The sequence below is a fragment of the Accipiter gentilis genome, chromosome 24 (genome assembly GCF_929443795.1).
Source record: "Accipiter gentilis chromosome 24, bAccGen1.1, whole genome shotgun sequence".
NCBI lineage: Eukaryota > Metazoa > Chordata > Aves > Accipitriformes > Accipitridae > Astur > Astur gentilis.
The window spans coordinates 2,132,762-2,155,730 of NC_064903.1; the positions used below are offsets into that span (position 1 = coordinate 2,132,762).

Here is a 22,969-nt window from a genome sequence, read left to right on the forward strand (position 1 = left end):
GCTGATACTAAAGTAAGCATGAACAGCTTACAGTTCAGATCTGATACAGTTTAAAGTTTCCACTCCCAGTTTGGAAGTTCTGAATTTTATTTTTAAATTTATTTTAAAGCTGAACCACCCCACCACTCAGATCTGGGTTCAGCTTTTCATTTCACCAGAAGTGAAGAGGATCTGGGGTTAGAATTTTGGACTGAACCTACTACAACCTTAAACAATGGCATTCTCTCTGACAAAATTCACCTACTTTACTGCGTGAGAAAATACTAATTGCAGGGTGAGGTTAGATTGAACCCTCCAATATGAAAAGTCATTTATTCTGAGAACAACTTCTCTCTAAGCAGCAAAAAAAAAAAAGGAGTAGTCTGAGACCAGTTTTCCATTTTCATTGTCAAGGCAGTTTTGGAAGACCCATGTTCACTAGCAGTCCCTGCCAATCCCTGCAGGACCTGTAACCACATGTATATGGGAGAATGAAACATAGTACTGGCCCCGAGAAGCATTCCTGAACTTTATTTTTTATTATTACAATTCACCTAGAAACTTTAACTATGACATAGCCATCCCTGGGACAGACAGCATATAAACTATCCTCAGAAAGAAACTCCCTGCTCCAAAAGTGTTATAACCTCATAAGTAAAGCGTAAAAGAGGAATGAGAAATGATCCTTCAAGACCACACAGCAGCTCAGCAACATGACTGGGGTTCAAAGTTTTTCTGGCTCCCAGGCTACAATTCCATCAGCCAGATCAAAGGAAAGCGGCACAGGTATTTTCACTCGTGTAACCTAAACGTACATCGCCCACCTCAATCTCTTCAGCGTCAGTCAGTGAAACTAAGCATACCCAAAAATAAATGCCATCCCTTCCGCGCAAAGATGCTACAGCAAGGATGGAAGACGCACCCAACACACTGGTTTCTCGATAGGTAGCTATGGTGAAGAACAATCCGTGGGTTGGGGCTTGCTCATCCATCCACTTGGGGATGCTGAGGCTGCAGAAAGCCAGCAGTGACACGGAGAAGAGGAGGGCACCGGGAGCTCTCCCATCCTCTTTGTGTAACCACACAATCAGGCCATGATTCCCACTCTGTTTTTATCCTGGTGACAGAAGGTGAAAGCTTGCTATTCCCAGCCACATTTATTTATCACTGTACTCTGGTCTCCATGGAAACAAGCCATGATATTACCGGCTGCAACAGGGAGGTCGGGAGGTCTGCAGAAGCTGCTGGGAGCCAGTGGCACAGAGCAGAACAAATGCTAAAACTAGAAAAGTGTAATTTCTCTGCAAAGAGCAATGAAATAAATGGCAGGAGAGTTGAAAAGCACTAAATGTGAGAGGCCTGAACTTAATACCACTTCAATTATTTAACAAGATTGTCTCGTCTATGTATTTGGATGAGTATGATCAAACCTCAGGACTGCTGAGGTCATCTCATCAGCGCTTACAGACAGTGCTGGCATATTGTATCTCTGCGCCCACTGGGCACCTTTGAATTGCTTTTTATCAGCCTTCTCTAGAAAAGATGGACAAGGAAAAAAAAACGCAAAGCCAGTCGCTCAGAGCTGAGCTCGATCCTACAGAAATCAGCGACATCAGGTGAGTCCAGACTTGGCTCTAAACAAATAAGCACAGATGACAGTAATAACAGAGAAATAGAGGTAGTAAATGCATGCCATGCGAGCCTGCATCTGGAGTCAGAGATAGTTTTGCTGGGGACCAGAGGCAGATCATATGATTAGTTCAGTACCATCAAAGTCTCCTGAGCTATTTAAATGTCTAAACTATGAAGAATGTGAAATGCCTTCCCTTATCCATTTAGTAAGCTAGAGAAATATTAAGTTAAAAAACATCTTTCAGACAGGGACCATAGGAGTCGGTGGGAGACACTGATCTGTCCCACCTCCAGTATTTTGCTTCACTTACAGAATGTCCATCATCCACTCTCCAGGATAAATGCATACAACAGTTAGCCTCTTCTACAGAAGGAGCTGATGGGAATATCCCAATAGATCTTCTGTCTTTACACCCACCTGGTATGCCTCACTTGTACCACATGGTAACCACAAACACAGCAATCTCACAACTAAATTTCTTGACACAGCTTGTATACACCTCAGACCGTAACCCAACTTCCTAAGGAAGCCTGGGAGAACGCTCTAGCAAGGATGGCACACAGCAGCCTGTTACTATTTGTAAGAACCACAGACTCTGTTTTCATGGCCAGAAAGAACCATTTGAGTAATTTCATCTGATCTGTAACAAAGAGCATAAACCACATCCTTGATACAACCTCTTGTCTGAGCTACAGAATAGAGTCTAGAAGGTGAGCCCAACCAAAAACTCTGGTTATAAGAAATAATTGCAATGCCTGGACAGGGTTTCCTGCAATTCATCACTGGCATAATTAAAAACGAGAACCCTACCTCCAGTCTTGCTTCAACTCAGATTATGTTACTAATTTGTCTGCTACGCTGAAGAGCAGAACAAGTTTTGTCCCCTGTGCAAGACTGTAATGAAGTCACTCGTAACCTCTGCTTGCTAAACTCAGTACATTCAGTTTCTGGAATCTTTTGGTAGAAGACCAAAAACCAATCAATGCTGTATTTCACAGAATAAACATATGATAGTGATGGGTATCTTAAATACGTATTTGTTCATTTTAGCCTTTGCTTCAGACAGGCCATTGCCACTGCACTAAATTGCAAAGATTTTTCCACAAGTACCTAGCAAACATCTGAATTCTCTGAGACAGAGAATTGTTAATGATCTCACAGTAGACTAAAAAGACTCTGAATCTTTAATAACCAGGTCTTTAAGAAAGGACACATTATTTCCAAGCATTGAAGTGCCAAGTTTTCAGCTGCTATGAAGTCAGCATTGGTCCCAAAATCTCACAGAAGGTGCCAGAGAGCCTTTCTAGAGGCTGCCTATGAGCCATGAATTTTATTTTTTTTTTTAATTTAATTTAGAATAACATGTAAGACTTGCAGGATGCATGTGTAGCATCAGTGCAAAGTGGCTTGTTTATTTGTTTTCTGGCCAAAAAGCAACAGCTGCTATTACTGAGAATGTCTTGAATACAAAGAATTGCAAATGAACTCTACCTCACGAAGAGTTTGGGGACAGATTTTAAAAAAGCAGCTCTGATATATTTGCAAATTATGTCTAGGCATGCTTGTGAGCATCACTGGCGCTTCCAACATGTCCACGTGCAAACTGCTATAACTCTTGACATACGGGCTTCTGCAGGTCCAGGTATCATACTGCCAGCAGCAGTTTTACTCAGGAAGTGCCAGCAGCTGAAGTATATTTAGAGTTGTTTAAGCAGAAGTCATGCACTTGCTTTTGAAATTTTGGCCCAAAATGTAAATTGAAAAAGTCAATATCCATCAGCTTATCTTTAAGAATCTAAATCTAGAAAGCACAAAAGAACTGATTTGTTCTTCAGTTTACACAGAAGCTTCTGTAGCAAGCATTCATCTGATAGAATACATGATATCGCGTGTATGTGATCAAACATACATTCAAAGAACATCGTCGCTACAGGAAAGTCCTATGGAGTTTAGTAAGAAATACAAACCTACTGACCATTTTAAATTATGCTCCAGAGTCCTGTGCCAGGTAAGATGTACACCAGCTTTGTACCTCGTCTTTCTCACACCAAACTGTCCTACGCGCTCTTGGTGGAGGCAAGCCAATGAGGCTGTAACATAAATATGTCCAGAGGCAGTACATCCATATTGCCCTACCGAAAAGAAAAAACAAAGAAAGAAATCAGAACTAATTAGTACTGTAATGTGTCCGAGGCTAGATTTAGCATCATTCAACCAACAACCACAGGCAGCAGAGGAATGAAGAAAAATGGAGCCAATTTGTGGCTCGGTATTTATTAGCATTTAGATAATATGCCCCATCCATCATATACAAGGCATGTTTCAAAAGTACCAGTGCTCCTGTGTCCTGAGCGCCCAGAACCCTTGTAAATAGCCTTCCTCGGATCTTGCCGAGAATAAAACACATTCATCTGGATGCAGCCGCTGGGGGAAGACATTTTTTCCCTGGGATGTAAATAAAGACTGATGATACAAAGGAGTCATAAAAGTAGGAGGCTGCAGATTAAGACAGAAGGAATCCACTCCTTCCCGCTGATGTACATCTGTGATTTACAAGCTGCCAAGCGCAGCCATGGGATTATGGGAATAAAATCCCAGTTGATGTTGACAGAGACAATTTGAAAGCATCTAAAAATCTTCAGCCAAGTTGGTTGCTCCATTACTCAGCTGTTATTTAGCAGGGCAAAGAAAGGGAACCCCAAGACTATAGAAAAGGGCCTGCAGAGGTTCCAGAAAGGAAAACATTAAACACGATAGTAAAAGTTTGATTCCTCTCTTTATCCAGAAAGTAAGTAACCATGGACAGCACCAGATTTAGACAGATCTGAACAACAGATCCATTTCCAGATGTTGCAACCACCCACTCGTGCAAGCACTCCAGAGAAGCAGTCTGGAATGAATTTTGTATGTGCCATTTAAAGCGCAGTTTAATTTCTATAGGACCATCGCTTTGCACAGAATGGGTTCTTACCATCATTTACTGCTTAGTATAGAGAAGGGGATAGAAGCAGAGGTTCATGGCTTCACTGGGATCTTAGAATGCATGTTGTTTTTCTCTGTTTTTGCCCAGGCACTCCAAGACCAGACTTCCAGAAATCTCATCAATTTTTGACTCAACAAAACCCTAAGTGGCTGAAATTAAAGATACAGAAAATTAAACATACACTTAGGCACTTTGATAAATTAAGGCCTATAAAAATTAGACACCAAATGAATCTTTTCCTGTATATTTCTGCTTTGCTAAAGTTTTAATGAATTTCGACCTTTCATCCCATTTCAGCATGGGAGACACATTAAAACATCTTACATAATTTCCAGGAAAAATAACTTCTTGCCTACCTTTGTTTAAGAAAGTAAATTGTTCTGGGTCCTAAGTAGTTGTCAACTTGAAAACAGTCAGGCTGTTCTGTATTTGAGCAGCTGTTAACTAAAAACAAACAAAAGAAAACAAAGCAACCCATTTCATAATGAGCATCTATCTATAACGATTATAAATCATTAGTATCAGTTAATTTATTAACATAACAGACATCAGACTTGGTATTCCTAGCACAGACACATAATGTCTCAAGTTATTTGTTTATTTATTTGCATAATCTTTGACAGCACAGTCAGGTTAGATGATCCATTTCTGAGTAAAATGGCAATTCCTGGGTTGTTACCAGTGGATACAAAGACCCAGTAATGGTGACAGAAAAATTAACTCACAAAACATACTTGACAAATAGATGAGCTTCAAACTCTCCAGTGGCTCAGGATTCTAATGAGGAAGGAGGTTAGTAAATAGGAACATTTTAATTCAGGAACAATGACATGCAATTAATATCAGTGCCATACAGCCACATATCCTGAAAACAATTAGGATCTGCTGAACGAGCAGCTACGTTTACTGAGATTTCTGTGCCAGCAAATAGTGGGGATAAAGAATGCTTAAAATAGCAGAAAATTGTAGTTTTATATAGCTGTTTCTTTAAAGTTCAGCATCTCCCTTTTTTCTCCCCACCATGCGCACACACTCATATGAATATAATTTAAAGGCAGTAATACAGCCGTGGTGCATTGTATCTTCATGGGTTTCATTCATTTGCACATCTACCCCATAAATAACCTCATCACCACATTTTGAGTTCTTTAAAGGGATTTTAAAGGTAAAAAATTTATCTAAGATAAACACTTCTGCATTCCTAGGCCCAAATCTGCCTTTCCACAACCTTGGAAGAAGCAGAAATTAACTCAGAGACTAACAAGGGGCTCACCTCACGTCTTCTTCCACCCTGCAAAGCAGACCAGGGTCTGACACCCCTCGTTCACTTGACTCCCCCCTCCACCACCCCAGAGCCCCAGGGCTCACCATGCAATGGCAGCTTCACCTCCCCAGGGTTATCTCTCTGCTAACACAGTGGGTCATTCAGAAACGTTTTCATTCCCCTCCAGTTCCTGGATCCCCAAACCGAAGACACAGTACTCCCAGACTCCCAGCCCTAACAGGCACCTCACTGACCTGCTCGCAGCTCCTGTTGGAGGCTCAGGCTGCTCTTCCTCGCTTGGCTCTGGCTTTGACTCCTGTCAGCTCCTCGTGCCCGTCCCCAAGCCCCAGGATCACGCTTTGCTGATTCTTACCAGCACAGCCACACGTAGCCAGCCAGACCCCAGCCTGCGCCCTCTGCCTCCTGCCCATACCATGCCAGCCAATTCCTCAGCCCTTCCCAGCATGGGGCTGCTTCAGGGGGAGAAGGTCCTTCAAGGGGAGATGGTGGCACCCCCACCACCTAACTGTTCCAGCCCAAACTGCCTTCAGAGAGGCTGAACTTTCCCATCTTGCTGCTGACCCAAGGAATGAAGGGTACACAACCCTCACAACTTATGAAGGTCTCACCTCTGGGGTAGAACGTGCCAGTTGCTTAATAGTGCATATAACAGCTTAAAAGAGAAAACGAAAGGAGAATCATATACTCCAAATGAATCTGCGTGTTAGGATGGTGCAATGTAGTAACTCACCCTGGAATACGGCCAATGCCAGTGATCACTGTCTCAATTGCCAGCATTATCTGAGCGACACCAGTTCCTCCCAGTACAGACAGCTGTTGCGTGGAATAAAGGTTGCTACCAAGTCTATCGCCAATGCTACTTAAAGACCACACTCAATGGTCTGGTATCAACTGGTACCACCCAGTCTGTTTTTCTAAACTTGTCATAAATAATGTACTACCTGTAACAGTGTGGCAGCGATCCTCTCTCTCCCTGGCCATCATCCTATACAGTTCTGTTCTTGCCTGTTGGATTAGCTAAAACATCTAGCCAAACTCATGGCTGAACTTTTATATGTTAAATTTGGCTCCTGGACAAAATGCCGTTTGACACTTGATGGCCTTGGATCTTGCAACTTCTAGAGTAAAGTATGTCAGCATAAGTCTCCTGCTAGAACAAAAACAAGCCTGACAGTAAAGGGCTTTCTCGGGGGATAAACAACTCTCCAACTGCTCAGCTGCTGCACCTCACGTCAGTTGACTGTAACAAATCCACAACAAAGACAGAATAAGGAGGAGAAAGCTGGCTAATTTCTTCAGTCTAGTCCACAAACAGATACAGATGCAGTCACACCAAAAATAGGAAGTATACTCAAAGAAATATGATAAATTAAACACACACAGGAATATACGGTGTTCATAAATAGTGAAGGGAATGCATGTAATGATATAGCCATACATAAAGCTAATGTATGACCCTCTTCTCCAACCTCAGCCACCCCACGTTATGGCACACCACAGGATTAAAAAAAAAAAAAAAAAGGTAGATGGCATTTCATGCACTGTACTGGAACCCCACTCTGCACTGTCATCAAACCAATAGCTGGAGTTTTTTTAAAGCCAGAAAGCCTCTATTAAACCCAAGCAGCAGGCAAAACAGCTGAACCTAACAGCATACCCATTGCCAGTGACAGCCGATATTGGAGGGGTATGTGGGAATGAGAGATGTGTGCTGTTTTCCATTCTAAATACTCGTGAAAGCTCAAAAAATTAATGGCAACAGCAAGATGTCACACATTCGTGGTGACTGGTATTGACAGGTAAAAGTGTGTCCAGTGGTCTGACAGAACACACTGGGAGGACAGATAACTGCTGCTGCCTTCACTGTTTCAGCTGATGCCCCACCTTCTTCCTCCTTTACCCTTTTCTTTTGCTCTTTCTGAACATATTTCTGCATTGTTGCTGCTTCTGGCTCAGACTTCTGCTAATGTTTCTACTTTGGTGATTACAGAGCCTTTGTATCTGCACTGGTCACTCCACAGTCTCTCCACCTGCCCCTGGCTCTACCTAGCAGCCACCCACACCGCTGCAAGGGAGGAACGTGTGTCTTGGTGTGGCAAGTCCTACAAGACGCGCGAGGGATTTTGCCTCCCTGCAAGAGGGAGGCAAAATTTTCGGGATATCTGTCCCCAGAGGGTTTGATTTGTGCAAGATAGAATATGAAACAGAGCGTGTACATCTAAAGTGTTTTGCATTTTGTTTGAGAATGCTAAAACCTGTCACGGCCCCCACACTTGCTTACCCACAAGCTGCTTAGCTCGTAGGTCCAGCAGGCTGGACTGGCTGCCTGCACAGTTACAAGGCAGGCTGAGCCTAAGGATCTCCTTTTCTCCTTGATCCACTGTTGTGCCCTTCCCAAAAGACCCAAAGCCCTAGGCCCAGCCTGGGCTATGTGAAAATGCCATGAGGGCAGGTGCAATCTGTCATGCTCAGCCTGGCCCATCCAACTGAGAGGAGGTCCCTGCTTTAAACATGTCAATCAACAGCATGCATGCAGTCTACCAAAAGCTGTGCTTGAGTGTAGCTTTGAGTCCAAACAGTGTGATACAAGGGCACTTTGGACTCAAGCACTGAGGCAAGCTCACGCCCAAAATATCATATAGATTTACCTGTTGTCTCTGATGTGAACCTAAGCCTAAATACATGAAAATCTGCTTTTTCCTTTATGATGAATATGCATAAATTTGTGTCTTCCTGTGCAAAAAGTCACATCGTGGACATGTAAACATGAAAAACACCATATAACTTTACTGTAGACCTACAGAAATCTCGCATGATGAATCAGTTTTTCTAAAATTTACAGAGCACGCATTGAAGAAACCTGGCAGGCATCTCATTTGAGTTACCGGCTGGCACTGTCCTGTATACCTGCCGCACTGCTGAGCCAACATCAGGTTCATAATACACATCCTACTTCTATTTCTATTTCTATTCAGTGGGAGTTACAGATTATTATTTCAAGAAAGGTTCATGGTTCTTCCTGAATTATTGCATTTTTACTGGCGCACAAGCAAAAGTGCACCTCATAGGAATGAGGCTGTGAAAAGAAAAGAGCATGAAAAGCTCCATTAGGGAATGCAGGAGCCATTCAAGGTCTTCTCAAGATTAACAGCATTTTTATGGAGATTTAGTTGCCCGCCTTTCTGCTGATGCTTTCAATAGGAAGCTGCAGTAACTTGACTTAAAATTAAATGAAGCTACTTATAAGCATAAAGTTAACCAACCACTTAATTAGTTTCCTAGTCAGTCTCTTTTTGTAAAATGAAAGAGGGGGAGGCATTCATGTTCATTTGCCTCACAATTAAAATGTTTTTTTTTTTAAAGGAAGGACTGATACTTTACTGTCTATTCACAGGGAAGAGATCTGGTGTCTTTGTACAGAAGCAGGCTGTCGTCTAAAAGAAATTTAATGTTCATCAAAATCACACCGTATTTTAAAATGCCTCTCTGAGCATCTCGTTTCTTAGCTAACAGCTGCTTGCACGGTGGGTAGACAGAGCATACTCTTGCACCTCAGCACTTTCTTTCCAGTGATGAGTGACAAAATAACAAGAAGGGAGACATCAAGGGGAAAATGGAGGAAGACAACCCCTGTGCAGGGTCTTGCTCAAGTGGAAATCAGTTGCCTCATATGCTCGTTAAGAGATGGCATCCCTACCATTTTATACCTCCTCCTTTCCTGAGTTACCTTGTCCCTTATAATACACTTCACAGCCAAAACCAGTACTTCCCCTTTCCCAAGCACACCATCCCAAGGCTGGTCACCCAGGGCATCAATATATGTTTACATTCCTCAGACCTGTAAAATCTCTCAGGCCGGCTTCACTCTTTGCTATTTTTCTAGACTGTATCATCTTCAGAAATAACTATACCTGCTGCTGTCTTGGCATCGGATTGGCTTTTGAAGGAGGGGGGCAAAATCCTGAGAAGCAGGGTTTGCCCAGGAGCCTTCCATCAGAGCACAACTAGATTTGGGCTCCTTAACAGGTTGGGTTCAGACCCGTTACAGCTTTGTGCAATGTTACCCTTTCTGTACTGGGACACAAGCATTCTGCTAATCATGCCACAATCCTCTCTCATGAAATCAAATTATTTTACTATACCATGTCACTGGACAGTTTTGGCTGGGCAGGTGAGTGAATACCAGCTCTGTGATTGTTTGAGGATGAAGCACCTCATTGTAAGGACCTGTCCTAATGCTTTGTCAAGGTTCATTGGCTATTGAGAAACACATCTCCCAAGGGGCTGAAAGGCAGCAGTCATGATTCTCAACAAGGAGAAGGAGACAAATGCGAGGCAGCGCTTTGAACTCATTTCTCTCCTGAGGCCTCAGCTGTAGCTCTGGCAGGATGACAGTGGGGAAACACTTGCAATGTGTGCAGACGTTTCAATAGCTGTGTCTGCTGCCTTAGATCGGGATAATATGTTGAGGTATGGTTATGTTATTTCTGTTCTCAGAGGTAGAAGAACCAGGTTTTTTTAGAACCTCTATGATTGTTCACCTTCGATGCTTCCATTATGCATTTCAGCACAAAGTGAAAAAACGTTGATTTTCTGGTTTTTCCTCCTACAAATATTCATAGTCATAGCAGGAAACTGCATGAAAATCAATTGTTTTTCTATGGACTACAGTAAGGACAGTGTGAACTGGGCTGCTTGCTTCCTGAAAAAGTACCAGCAATTCATTACATGTTTTAGAAGTGCCAACCTGCACGAGTTCTGAATTTACTATTTTTATCTGCCTTCTGATTAAACTTTAAGATATTCATGACTATCATTAATTACCAGATACCCCCGCAAATATCTGGGTATGTATCTCAGGTCCCAGAGATTGCCCTAACACAGTCAGAGGGAAACATTCTTTTAAGATTTTTAAAGAGGAGCCTGGGGCAGCCCAGGAGCATGCAAGTCTCCCATAACATTCCACTAAGCAGACAGAGGAATAAGCAATCTTGGAGGTCCTTGCCTACAGATTCCTAACCTTTCTTCTTACATCTTTATCTTCCTTCATCATCCTGCTACATTCTTGTATCTCGACTGGGTCATGACAACTTCCAAACACATGGATGGGAGGTAAGAAGCAAGAGATATCTCATCTTGTAGGCAAAGTGATGGGTAACCAGACTCTTACGCCCAGCCTTGACAATGCTAAAAGCTCTTATACATGTCAAAATTAAGATCAGTGGTCGTGGATTAGTTTGAAGAGAAGCAGATTTAAAAAAAAGAAAAAGCACACAAGCAGAGGCTTAGGCTGAGAGCCCACTACTTGGCTCAACTGGCCAGCCTGCTGCATCTGCTGAGCTTAATGGAAGTACCCCTTACAGTGCAGCAAGAAGAGAATAATCAGACACTAGTTAGGTTGAAATCTGGGTTACAGGTATGGCTATATGATGAAATGAGGATAAGACTGGGTAGTAACACTTGCACTGTAATTAAGATTAAATGCTAATGGCATTCTCATGTGATTGTGACTGCAGCCAAGCAGCACTCGGTCCACGTCAGGCTATGGCAGACTGCAATGGAGCACCAGGTGCATTTTGCATTGATGGCTGCCTGAAAGAAGAAACCTTTAATTGCAAATAAAATCAAAAGTCGCCTCTTCTCTTTCTACTACCTTAGACTACATTTAAGTTCTGCAAGAAGTATGTATGGGAAAAGTTTAACACATCTTTTGTGTCATGACTTGTGCTAGCTAAAGATAATAGACAGAGATGCCACATCCTTCTGTCCCATGTTTCTGTGTGGTGGCAGATGCGGTCAGGCAGAGGGCTGATGCAGACGTCTGTGTCGCTTTTCTGATAAGATCTGACAATATTAACGAGATTCAGGAACTGCTCGTCATGGTGAAAGATCAGAAATGGCTTCGTTTTACTGTTGAATCCTGATGGGAAAAATTGTGTAAGTAGTGAGAGTAGTATATCAGAATGGGAGGAGGAAAGAGGAAAAAAAAAAGGTGGGGAAAAGCTAATAATCTGCAGGCAACTTGAAATGCTTCCCTTGGATGGACTCGTTATCAACACTGCGATCAGGCATTTCACCTATCATCTAGTGCCTGATAAACACTTGATATTGTTATTAACATATTGCCATCTAGTATCTATTAATGCTTGTTAACGCTCCTTTAGAGGCTAGGAGAACCCTCCCTGTGGTAGTATTTCCCCCTCTATCTGCATCTTTTCTTTTTTTGCTTCTGTGGTCAGACAGGAATCAAACAATGAGAGTTTCTTGCTAACTCCTTTTGATACCTCTGATAAGGGTCTCTGGGATCCTAATGGTACATCCTAAACTTAGATTCAAAAGCAGAAAATCACTAATGGGCTCCTGTCAGCAGTGGCGATTCTGCTCTTTTTAAGGCTTTAAAGCTCCCTGCCGTGGATTGAGCCAGTTTGGTCTTCTGACATAGAAAACCCGTCAATCATCTCAGTCAGTGCCCTCACTAAGCAAGGCATTTCATAAGCCACATGACCCAGCCAGTCAAGACACTGAGCAGGGAAAGGCAACAAGTGGCTTAGATCTGTATGGCGTTATTAGGGATAGAGATAGGAGCCCACATGCTCTCAGACATCGGCTGGTTTTTCTCCCCTACTCTTCACCTCTGCCTGAAAGGGAATGTATCAACAAAGGGAAACTTCAGCAAGAGTTTAATCAAAGCTTCAGACAAAAAGGCTGGAAGTTTGTCCGTGTCTGTTAAAAGCCTGAGAAAACTTTTAAGGTCTGTTGTCTGACAGTGGTAGCACTCATTATACTTTATTCTGGACTCGTTATTAGGCTAAAATGAAGGGCCCGTTTCTACAAAGTGCAGAGCTGGGAAGAGAAGAGAATGAGTCCCAACAACTCTTCCATAAATCAGATGCCCTTGCTTGCCACTTGCTTTGTTACTCCACACACATGGCCTTTCCTCGCACGTACACATATTGCTCTATTTGCGTTTGGCTCTTTGCACTGCAAGAACACAGTCTATTTCTCTTTTTTGTCTGCAGAGATGATCATCAAATGAAAGGCAAAGTTGCTTCTGATGGAGTATCTATAAGGATCAAAGGGAGACGGTTTTCTCAAGCTGGTGTTGAAGTAGAGAAAAAGACTAGAAGCCTTGGAAGCGAAGTTTCTTTGACTTCTATTCCTACCTTTCAGCTGGAAGTGGTACTGGCCAACAATGAAGAAGGATGAGATCAGGCTTCCATTGCCATGAAGGCTACTGTCCTGACCAGTCGCTGTTTTCCACTTCAACTCGAGACTAGTATACCTGACACGAGAAGAACCACACAATTGCAGCTATTTTGAAGGACTTACTGGACCTACTTAGTGGCAAAAGGAACTATGTGACCAGTCTCAGACCAGCTTGCAGTGAACAAAGTTCCCAATCCCATCTCATGCTGCGTGGGTCAATGTTCAGGACTGTCCTGTTCACATGCTCATCAGAGTAGCATGTGCAGTGGATACAGAGCAATTTCTGACAAGGACGATTTTTACAGAGGGTATTTTTAAAAGCCTGTTGTTCTTGTCAGTCCTGATGGAGAAGGGAGCAAGAGAGGAAAGTGGAAAATGAAGACGCAGCTAACTTGAGGAATACTAAAATTGCAAGCAGATAACTGTGAGGAAATAAAAGCTATAACAAAAAAAAATTTGTGTCTTTCAGGGTTTGATGAATTCCTGCCTGTGAATCTGATTGAATCTATTTAAAGGATCAAATTTCATCCCAGTATATAGATTTCCAAAGTTTGTTGGAGCTACACCAGCTCACACCATTTGTAAACATGGCTCATTGCATCTGAAAAATAGGAAATGCCCAGCACAGAAGTAATTGCACAGTAAATTCCCTTATTATGAGCAAAGCTGGTTAACTGAGGAGTCCGGTATCTCTGAGCTCACCTACATGATGCAACCTTGCTAGTAAATGAAAGAAAGTCATACCTCTTCTGCCAGACTTGTGGAAATCTGTAGGATGGGTTGCATCCTATATGTTATGTACGCTCATATTCCCTGCAGCCGTCTTCAGTAAGAGCAGTTCACCATGACAGAAAAAATGAGTGGAAAGCAATTGCCACATTCAGTTTGTGTGCTCTATTAAAAAAGTAAATTAATGATACACAAAGCTGGCAGCAATATCTAACCTCAAGACAGCAGTCCTCCTGAAAAAGATGTGATCATGTAATTAAGGAGTATATCATAATGTAAATGGGCAAAGGGGATAATTAAATTCATAAAATCAACCTCCGTTCTGCGATTTTCTGACTGCGGAGTTCTTCAATTTGCAGCCTTTATAATATTAGTTTAATGTAACTTTTTGTGTACAATAAAGAGCTTTCTTATTAGCTGTGGCTTGACTATTCTCTCACTTGCATGCCTGCCTGGATTGAGTCACAGCACAATGAGTCTCTTGCCTCCTGAAGTCATGTAATTATCTCAGGATCTTAAATTAAAAAATAGGACTTTTGTAAACCTCTGTTCTGAAGAAAAGTGTGAGTAGGCAAATCCAGTGTAACCAGTGTGTTTGTGTCTGTAAAGAGCCTGAAACAATAGTTTTGAGAGATATCAAATGTCATGTGTATCCTAATAGAAAACTAATTATTCCAGCAACTCTTTCAACACCATCCCATTAGGGAACTCTGTCACCCTGTGGATATTTATGGGAGTAAGTACTTGGAGAAATCTTGCTGATGACCCTAGCTGTTATTACTTCTGTTTCTTCTAAAGATAAATCTCCTTCATCTTTCCTGGAGAATAAACAAACCCAATGCTCAGAAGCGCTTAGGTCCCTGCCTTAATCCCCAGACCTGCTCTTCTGCGTCTGGATTTCCAGATGCCATCTGCTGATCTATGCCCTGGCTCTTCTGTCTTTGCCTCATGCTCTGGGGATGTGAAGGGGCTGAGAAACTACTTGAACTCCTGCATTTGAAGTGTGCCTGTTTGCAAATGAGGACACAACTCATCACAGTGTGCTTCAGTAGCTCCTACCCCCAGGACAGTCCTCAGGACTGTCAGAGTACACAGCAGCACCGAGAGCAAAGAACCACAGAGAGACAGGCTGCAGATCAGAAATGTGCAGTTATTTTTAAGCCATCTCTCACATATAGGCAGTTCATGTTTATGGAATATGGCACAGCAGAGATCTTAAAACCAAAGCATCTCTCCAGCTATGCATATCCAGGACAAACCTGAGGTGAATGATACCCTCTAAGTTCCTTCCAGAGCCATTTTAGTGGCAATCAGAGGAAACATTTCCTAGAGAAACAGTTCATATCAAATTTATAAGCCTTCCCTTGGGGAGGAAACATCCATTTCCCTTTCTACCTGTCATTCTTCTTCGTTTATTGAATCAATAAGGCATGAAATTTGGCAGGCTTTAAGTAAAAAATGAGCTGTTCATATCAAAGAGAGCCTGGATGGAAAAAAAAAAAAATCAAACTGTTAGAATCAAGATTCAGTTAATAGGAGCAAAAATAAATAGAAACAGAATCTAAATGTAAATGAACATTACATCACCACCGGCATTTAAACTCATTTTCAAATACAGAATTAGAAACAGATTTAACTTGCTGAAACTTGCTGTGTTCACACAGATATAGCTACTTTGGGGGACACAGGTCTGAACATTTTGTTTGTAGCTTCTGCTCCCCAAACCAGCCACAGCTGGAGATTCTTACTGGACAAGAAAGGAGCAAGAGGGATCATGCAGAGGGGGCACATCCCTACTTTCTGGTCAAAAGAATAGCTAAGAGGTTAGGAGGAATATGATTATGTTCCTGCTTCCTTGTCCTTTGTAAGCTGTTGCAATAAAACAGCCAGTATGTCTGACTTACCTTGACCCTTCTGGATGGCATCTGAATTTACCTACTGAGTTGCAGCTTCTACGCTTCCAGTCTTCAATACAGGTCCTCCATCAGCTCAGATGAGAGAGACCCATTACTGCCATGCATTTACACCATGAAGTCTCATCTGTCCATGGATCTGCTGAGTGTAATTTCCCTGAAACTGTTATCACGAGGGCACTGCTCTGTCTATGGGACAATCCTTGTTTAATCAAAGGCAGCCAGAAGGTCTGCAGCTGAGTGAAAAAATTCCAAATAGGTGGTAAGATACAATTCCGTCTGACGAGGCAGTTGAGTATCACACCACCATGCCCTGTCTTCAGGGCTCACAGCTGATTTCTTCCTTGGTTTGCCTCTCTACAGCCTGGAAGTTCTTCCTCTCTTACCTCTGGAGATCATTGTTCACATACCTATGTTCTTCTCTTTACATAAGGAAAGAAATTGCTGGCAGTTACTCTAATATTATCAGTAGATCACAGCAGCTTTTTCGGGTGTCTTCAAGCTTCAAGGCCATTTTTCAAAGCTACTCATGCCTATTCTGTGCTCTGACTTCCAACCTGATGAGTATAATTTTCCTCTACTCAAAGGTGAGCTATTCTGTTCAACTACAAGCATGGGGTCCATCATTTAGACAAAGATGCAGTGATTATATTTGAGTCTCGTTCTTTTGAGGATGACTGTGTCCCACACTGCCTATTAAAGAGCAAAATTTAACACTACTCTCACTCGCACTAATCCCTTTGTGTAATGTCACATTAAGCATTTACTTCTACAACTATTTTTGTAGCTCAAGCTCTTAACTTGCATCTTCCAGCTTCAACTGCCTTTGAAACTGCATTACGTTCAACAATGAAGATTTGTTCTTCTTTCCTAACACACACACACATGCACAGAATTAATTTTGCATCCCATTGAAATTACAACACTCAGACATTTCTTTTGCCGGGGACACACCTTTGCTTGACGATTTTTCAAATTTAGGCAGACATGGCATGAGAAGGGGGAGAATTTCTCCTTTCAGTCACTGCTACTGTAATAAGCCTGCAGACCAACCCCACACAGATCCTACAACTCTGTCAAACCCTCTCACCAGCCTTTATTCTGCCTGGGTGGTTTTATTAGCATATTAGCATAGAGCCACACTGTGACTAGCAGGAAGGTCTTGTTTATTGCCAGCTTGTTTGAAGACAAGCAGAGCACATAGTCCCAATGAGGTGGGATCTAATTATTAAGCTTTTAATGAAGAAATACAATCATGAGATGCTGTACAAGGTATGGAAATCATGTGAGAAATCGAGACCTCGCTGGCTCCACTGTTATTCATATAGAATCAACTTATTTTGTTGAAATACAAGACTAATTTTAAGCAATCATCTCATATTCTGATCAATTATCTTGGAAATTGTACAGCTTACTGTGATGACTGGGGAATACCTATGTATAAGTTCTTGATCTCTACTGATACAGAGACTTGTTCCTAGCACCCCACAGCTGGTAATACCAGTCTTCAAGCTCATTCTTGAAGAGTGGGAGACATATTCCATTGTAGGGTTCACCTCAAATGGCAGATACACATCAAGAGGTTTCCTACATTTACTTTCTAAATGGATATGTTTCCTCTGGAGAAGTAATCTGGTTTGTGTTTTCCAGCTTCAGCTGAATTCACTCGACATCAAGCAGATTAAAAGTGAAAGCATGTAATTTAATTCTAGCACAGAAAAAGGTCAGGCTCTTAATTATTAAGTGAGAAAGAAGATTACAAAAAGAGGAAAATAAACCAAAATGTAATTTTAGCATCAAATTTCTTTCCCAGTTGTCATCTCAAATCCTTGAGGTACGCATTAGCCGTACAAACTCAAGGCACAACTTACAAACTGAAAACACACCTTGAGTACTATCTGTTAGAGTAAGACCTTAAAGCCGGTGCCTCTGTATACCTCCATCCACCACACCTATACACAGTAGCAACCTCTCAATTTCTCCTCTCTTCTCTTGTTCAAAATGGCATTACCACCCATTTATATTGTTAATCTCGCTCATCTTTCCACCTGTTGGGGCAGAATGGTCCTTCCTGTTCAGGACAGTTGGGGTGAAACTTCTCCGAGTTTACGATTCAGTGGCACTCTTCCCACTCGTGGATTTCTTTTGGCTTAAATGGCCTTTTGGCAGACCACAACATTTGGAGGACTGTCATGATATAAATCATAAAAAGCACAACTCTGATAACATTATTCAACAACTTCACTGATCTCATATGACAATTTTGCCAATGTTGTAGCCCAACAGGACCTAGGTTTTTCAGGGAGACGGGAGGTTAAAACATTATTAAGACAGATGACAAAGCAGGCTTTTAGAGATGCTTTGTCCAACCCTTTTCTACCCCCTTTGGTCACTTCTAGGAGCTCACACCATCACATTAATCTTTCACAGACTTGGATCCCATGGGTCAAAACCCTTTGGTTATGAAAGGTTTCTACCTGCAAAATAACATCTTCATCTTGGAGAAAGCGAGTGTCTAACAGAAGAAAGAGTTATAGGAAATGATACACTAGATGAGCTGACAGCTCATCTCCAGCATCTTGTCCAGATGCTTGCCTCAAGCATCCTGTCTGCAGCAATGGAGCAGTGACAAATGCTTCAGAAGTCAAAAAAATTTTTAATAATCTGCTTATTAAAACAAATAACATCTAAGCCCTAACCTGCAACAATCACCATGTATTATCCTCAAGAGGAGGCTGTTCTGCTGGGATGCTGGATGTCTCCTGTGATCATCATCGTCCTTCACCACGTTTTGATCTTGCTGCCTGATTTAACAGTTATGTCTCTTTATCCCTCCATGGAATAATGCTCAGGCCATTGAATTTTTGTGATTTATGGATACTGTGTATCACAGAGAGAAGCAAAATGATCACTACATGTCCCTGAATTCAGGCTAACCTCTTTGGATATCGAGAGTTATATCATGACTGCAGATCAGCAGCAGAAATGGTTAATAGGCTGGATTTATGGGCAGCTAATAGCCATCTAACCTAACAGTTAGTGCGGCAAGGACTCATTGGTCATACATCACGGAACTAATAAATTATTTTTACAAAGGCAAGCAATAAAATTGATTTCCATATTGAATTTTTTCTTACTTTGATATTCCTCATGTCACTATCCTGAATCACTCTGAGCCGAAGAGTCAAATTTTACAGATTTGGAAATATCCACAGAACCATTTGTGATGATATGAAGGGAATCACTATCTGTTTAAAGTTCCTTCAGCATGTTTGGGTATAATTTAGCTTGTAACACACTGATATTAATACAAAATTATTGAATCCCTAAAGGTCTTAAAGAAAAACTACTTATACCCAAATCCTTACTATGGAGAGAGGAGTAAGCGATCTCATTTAAAGAAAGACTCCTGACAGATGAAGAAAGGCAAATCCATGCAAGGCAGACTTCAGAAAAATCTGAAAAAGCCAATAATGATGAAGAAAATTTGGAGCAACTATATTTAGATTCATAACCAGAAAACAACATTCTGTTTTCTGAAAAAGAATTGTGTCCATGAAGACTTACCTTAGGTCTAATGTAATACAGGGTCAATGTTGTTATTGGTTGTCTCTGATCTCCATCTCTCTGAGCAGAACTTTTCTGACCAAGAATTCTATTAAAAGATCAGTCAAATGCTGCTTTCCGCCTGAAATCATTATCTTGTTGCAAAGGATCTGTGACCTCAAAAGGAACATTATTCCTTTCTTACACACCCACACCCACGCACATGCACACACAAATGCATAAGTTCTGATATCGTAGGAAGCTTTTATCACTGGTGGGCTTCTCACTTCATTTGAGATCATTCAGTCTTTCCTTCCGTTTGTTTCCCTAAGAATTATCATTTCACTGTGAAAGTGCATCATCTTTGCAAAGGAAAGCAATACGAGGCGCAAGATGGAAGGGAGTGAGTAGGGAAAAAGGTGAACCTCATTATGGTAAACAGCAACATCTGCATTCAGATTTAAGTGAACAGTGACATGAAGCAATTTAAATCTCAACTGTTGAGCCTGCATGACGCATATTTAGCAACACAACAGGCACAGACCACCCTGGATGCTGCTGCAAACAGAGTCAACATCACTACAAGTGGGACTGCGCAGATGGGAGTGCACATTTCTGCAGGCGCTTTGGCGGACAGAATAAAGGCAGGCCCAGCATTCTGGAAAGCAGAAGCAGGCAAGAGCACTGGGGACCTCTGTAAACACTTACAAGTCATAATTTCACGCAGACACTTAAGAAAGGCTTTGCCAGCTCCTTCAGACACTGGACCTGGGTGTTTGTCTCCTTTGCTTCTATGTTAAGGCACAAAGAAACGTTTTTCCACCCCCCCACTGTAAATTCAGTAAATTACTAAGTGGCTTATCTGGCAATTGCAGTGTTCTGTTCCAGCTGATTGCCGAGGAGGGGTCTGTGCTGCAGGCCACCCAGCTCCAGAGAGCCCTGCAGGCAAATTTATAATGACACGTCTGGTGATGAGAGGCCCCGTGTCTTCCGAGTGCTACGTGCCTGTTTGCTTTTAATGATGAATAATTTGTTCAGGGAAGAAAGAGAAAGTTGAGAAGCCTCATTTTGTAGGAGCTCTCTGCAGCACTTGGTAACCTGTGAAATGCCTTGGTTTTGGAAACCAGGCTTCTACAAGCACAGAAGATTTGTCAGACGCAGTTATCCCTTTGCAAGATGCTTGATGTGCTCAGGTCATGGGGAGTTCTAGGGAAGACAGGGAGAATTACGTGGCCTTAAACATGGTGCCTCTTATACTCTAGGTATTCTGTGTCAATTTAGGTAATAAAGAGTTAAAAGTTCAGTAAACACAAAGACTCCATGGGCAGCTAAGGAAGATTTGAGATGATTGTCCCTTATTCTTACGCACCTTAGACATTCAAATTATTTTGCCAGGACTGGGGCTGGTATCTAAGCTGCTAGGGTTTGAAACAAAACTCTTAAATGTGGGAAGATGAGGGGAGAGGGGTCCTTGCCTCTCATTTGCAAGAAGCAAGAATGACAGAGGAAAAGGATGTTAATTTAGCATCTTACCGAAGGAAGATGGCACACTGAAATTTAATTGTGCCTGATATGGCAGATAGAGGTTTGTTGGTTTTTTTAAACAGGAAAAGCTTAAATATTTCACAAAATATGCATTCTCTGTGATTATTTGTAAAGCATCATAGATGTACTTGGCATTTTACTGACGGAAACATTAGCAGGTCTCTGCCTCAAGGAACCTATAATTAGAGTATAGCAAGGGAAGATGATGGATAAGAGTGTATGGGAGGACAGGGATACAACAGTGAAAGATCATGAAGAGCTTTACATATACTTTTCTAGATTTTTTTTTTGTTCTTTTCATTTAAATGTGATACATTTTAAATCTAGGACTAAGAACTGATTGAACTTCAGATTTTTGCTCCACAAACTTTCTTCTTTGTCCCAAACTGGAACAGAAAACTGAAGTTTTGAAATTCCTCAAGAAATAAACACATGCAAGAAAGGTGATCTGGAAACAGCCTCATTGAACTGCCTTACCTTCCAAGGTGGAAGCATTTCTTTCCAGCTTTATCATTCTGATAAAAAATTACACTCTGACACAAAGAAGTGAAAAAACAGCCTAACATTGCCAGTGTGAAACACTCACCGCCACAGCACAAGGATGTCTTGAATGTCTGAATGTTTGCTGAAAGTTTTGTGTAAGTAGATGTTCCTGTGAAGTGGTTTGGTGTGGCTAAATAACTTCTAATGGAAAACAGCTTTAGCAGAAATCTTTCAACCAAATCCAACACTAAGACCATGGAAGAATACGGCGGTAGAATCAAAGAGAAAATACTGGACATAAGATGGTGGTTTTCATTAGAGTAAAAAATGAAGGAAAAAAGATGACACCAGAGCAAGTACCCCTTGCGAGAGGCCAAGGGAGCCAGGAGAGCTCTGCTTTTTTCCAGTATTTGAAGAAAAGTCATAACCAAAGCAACTTCCTTAGCAGATGAGAAAGTGAGGACCTCGTGCGTGGGATACGAGATTGCAAAGGCAGTTCCATGAGAGTACTAAGCCCTCAAAAACCCCTCTGTGTGCAAGAGCTGTGAGGGCTGGCCAATTTGAACAGGGCACTGCCATAGCACCGAAGGGAGGCCAGATGCAAAGCACGGGAGGTTGGCGTTTCATTAGCCCCTTTAAAATATCAGAGGAGCAGAAATTCATTAGTTTTGCTGTCAGAGAAGGGCCCAAGCAGAAATGCCAAACAAACACTGCAGTGCAGTGCTGCCTTTGGGGACAAGTGGGCCCATCAGCTCAACCCCTGCTAAGAAGAATCTAACCCAAAATTCAGGGAGTCCCAGAATGCCAAAATCCAAGGGTTGCACACAGGATACTTGGATCCAATCTTTCATTAAACTCTGTATCTGCTTTTTAAAACTGGCTAGGGGGTTTCACTGAATGCTCCTACCCTCCTCAGCCTGTATATACAGTACATTTCCCCCCATACATTTTTTCCAATGGCTGGTTTGTCCTTCAGAGTCCAAAGTGATAGGCACATGTCATTTCCTCTAAACTGGTCATATGAAGTGACATCTAAAAGCTTATGCAGTCAGTCCTGAAAGGGAATTGAAAAATGAGCGGGGAGACACATTTCTTTAAGATTATGGCCCTTTCTTAGATGTAAAGAGAACAGTCGTGATGAATCCACACATCCTCTGGGAGCTGAATGGAGATCAGCGACTGACTTCCTAGAGGATACCACTGGCCCGGAGACATGAACAACTTCTGATTCCCAGAAGCATGCGGGAAAACTGAGCAGGCAACAAATTTCCAGATCATTTCAAGTCTATTAATACAGTTCTGAAGCACACAGCTTCCCTCAAACCCATAATTGTGATTTGGAAGTCTCTGGCTGTGTCTTGCACATCAATGAGTCACTGTATTTTCCTTCTGCCTAAGAAGCAATCTAACTATGCAGGAATGAGAAAGGCAAAACAACTTTTGATCTTGTACCTAGATGCTCAGTAGAAAATAACCTGGCTTAAGCACTTACTTGATTTGCACTCACAGGAATAAGCCCTTGGGTGGTCCAATGTCACTAGTGGGGAAGGGAAAAGGTGCCCAGTTCCAGGCAGTGAAGACAAATACAGTCACTCAAACACATTGGGTAGATCAGTAAATGTACCCTGCTGCAGATAAATTAAACCCTTCCTAAATGAGATTAAAAG

General features: G+C 41.9%; 1 protein-coding gene across 4 annotated transcripts in view; it reads right to left on the reverse strand.

Annotated features, from left to right (window-relative positions):
* The window catches only part of C24H8orf48 (chromosome 24 C8orf48 homolog), an 80,465-nt gene that overhangs the window by 7,216 nt on the left and 50,280 nt on the right, over positions 1-22,969 (reverse strand). For all 4 annotated transcript variants that reach the window (XR_007509496.1, XR_007509498.1, XR_007509495.1 and 1 more), the window contains 3 exons: positions 4,952-5,039; positions 4,584-4,744; positions 3,588-3,744 (listed from right to left, as the gene is read on the reverse strand). The gene's annotated coding sequence lies outside the window, so the exon portion shown is untranslated. The remainder of the gene's footprint in view (positions 1-3,587; positions 3,745-4,583; positions 4,745-4,951; positions 5,040-22,969) is intronic.